Below are 2,540 nucleotides of genomic sequence, written 5' to 3'. Positions count from 1 at the left end.
ATATAAAGAAGTTACAAACAAGGATAAGAAATTGAATGTTATCTTGCCTCAATCTTGTCTTTTTTATAAGAGAGATTTTCATCTTGGTTTTGATGGATGTCGTTGATGAAAAACTTTGACTTTAGCTAATGCATTTGTTAGATTCCTGGATGGCTCCCATGTGCGTTCACTAATATCATATCCGCGCCAATGAACAAGATATTCCAGCTTATTTTGGCGCCGCCTTGAGTCTAATATCTCTTCCACCTCAAATTCTTCATTATTATCTACTTCTATAGGAGGCGGTGGCATTTGTCTTCTTCCTTGTATATCCACTGTCTTATATGGTTCAAGAAGAGACACGTGGAATACAGGATGGATCTTCATTGACTCCGGTAGATGTAACCGATATACAACTGGGTTGATCTGTTCAGAAACAGAAAAGGGGCCAAGCCTACGATAGTCCAACTTGTCACAAGGTCGAGTAGTCTTGATATTGCGATGAAGTAGCCATACCTTATCACCCATGTTGAGTTGTGGTTGCTCCTTACGATATAGATCTGCATTTATCTTTTGTCGTTCTTGAGCTTCCTTTAATTGCGTCTTCATTATTGCATGTAACTCTGACAACCGATTTGCCATATCTTCTGATGCAGGATTATCAACTTTTGAAAAATCAAAAGTATCAAGTCGTGGATGATAGCCATAATTGGCAAAGAAAGGTGTTTGTTACGTGGAAGAATGTACCGTATTATTATAAGCAAACTCTGCCAATGGCAGAAGGGTTGTCCAATCATCTTGTTGGTAGTTGATAGTACACCTTAAATATTGCTCCAAGACTTGGTTTACGCGCTCTGTTTGTCCATCAGTTTGAGGATGGAAAGTCGAAGATAGCTTTATGTCCACTTTTAAAATCTTGAAAAGGGTCCTCCAAAATCTTGACACAAATTGAGTTCCCCTATCTGATATGATATCTTTAGGTAATCCATGATAGCGATAGATATTATCAATGAAAAGCTTAGCTGTTTCTTCAGCTGTGATAGATTTTGTACATGGCACAAAATGTGCCATCTTGGTGAAACGATCTACTATCACAAATATAGAATCATAAGATCTTGAGCTTGGAAGATCTGTGATGAAATCCATAGAAACAGAAGACCATGGTTGTTCTGGTATAGGTAATGGCTGAAGAAGTCCGTAAGGTCGATGACGAGGAATTTTTGATCTTGAACAAATATCACATGATTGTACAAAGTCTTTGACTGACTTCCACATTTGTGGCCACCAAAAATCTCTTGATATGAGCTCCAAAGTCTTATTATATCCAAAGTGCCCTGCTGCTGGAAAGTCATGACGTGCTTGAAGAACACGTAAACGTGCTTGTCCTTCTGGAACATATAGGCGTCCTTCAAAATATAATAGATTATTCTTGAACTCGAACTTAGAAGGATCATGAGACTTGAAAGAATTATTCTCGATATCATGAACAAGAGGGTCTGAGGACATACTGGATTGGATTTGCTTGAGAAAAGTTGAATCAACAGTCAATGTTGATTTCATTGCTCGGAGATGAAATTGCTCCGGTTTCAAGAGGACCGTTCTTTGTTGCTCAAAAGCTGCATCTCCTTCTTTTGGTGCAAAATAAGAACGTCTAGATAAGGCATCAGACAAATCTTGTTGTTTTCCTGGCCGATAAGTGATAATGAAGTCGAATCTTGACAAAGACATATTCCAACGAGCTTGACGACGATTCAACACACGTGCTGACATGAAATACTCGGTGTTCTTGTGATCTATATACACAGTGACTGGAATAGAAGCGCCTTCTAGATAATGACGCCATTCTTGAAAGGAATCCACGATTGCAAGAAGTTCTTTATCGTGGATCTCATAATTGATCTCGGCTGCTGAGAATTTTCTTGAATGAAAAGCTATCGGATGAAGTTTGTCATCTGTTCCCATTTGTGATAAAACTGCACCCAAGGCAAAATCTGATGCATCTGTTTCCATAAAAAATGCCTTAGAAAAGTCAACACGATATAAGACTGGTGCAGAGACAAACGATGTCTTCAAGGCTTCAAATGCTGCTTCAGCTTCTTGATTCCATTGGAATTTATCTTTACTAGTCAAGCGTGTAAGTGGAGCTGCAACTCGTGATAAATCTTTGATAAAGATCTGATAGTAATTGGCAAATCCCAAGAAACATTGGACATCTCTTACTGTCCTTGGAATCTTCCAATCCACGATTGTTTGGACTTTCTTAGAATCCATCATGAGACCATCATTTGAAATGATGTATCCTAAAAAGTCAACTTGAGTAGTGTGAAATACACACTTTTCCATCTTGGCGTACAATCCTGCATCTCTAAGTTTTTGTAATACTTGACGAACATGTATTTCATGTTCTTCGACGTTCTTAGAATAGATCAAGATCTAGTCTAGATAGCAGACGATAAAATTGTCTAAGAATTCATGAAATAAATCATTCATGAGATGTTGAAAAGCAGCTGGTGTATTCGTGAGTCCAAAGGGCATGACATTATATTCGAAATGTCCATACC

This window comes from Physcomitrium patens, chromosome 7, assembly GCF_059467195.1.
Source record: "Physcomitrium patens ecotype Gransden chromosome 7, ASM5946719v1, whole genome shotgun sequence".
In the NCBI taxonomy this organism is placed as follows: Eukaryota; Viridiplantae; Streptophyta; class Bryopsida; order Funariales; family Funariaceae; genus Physcomitrium; species Physcomitrium patens.
Note: the sequence above shows the minus strand (reverse complement) of the source record.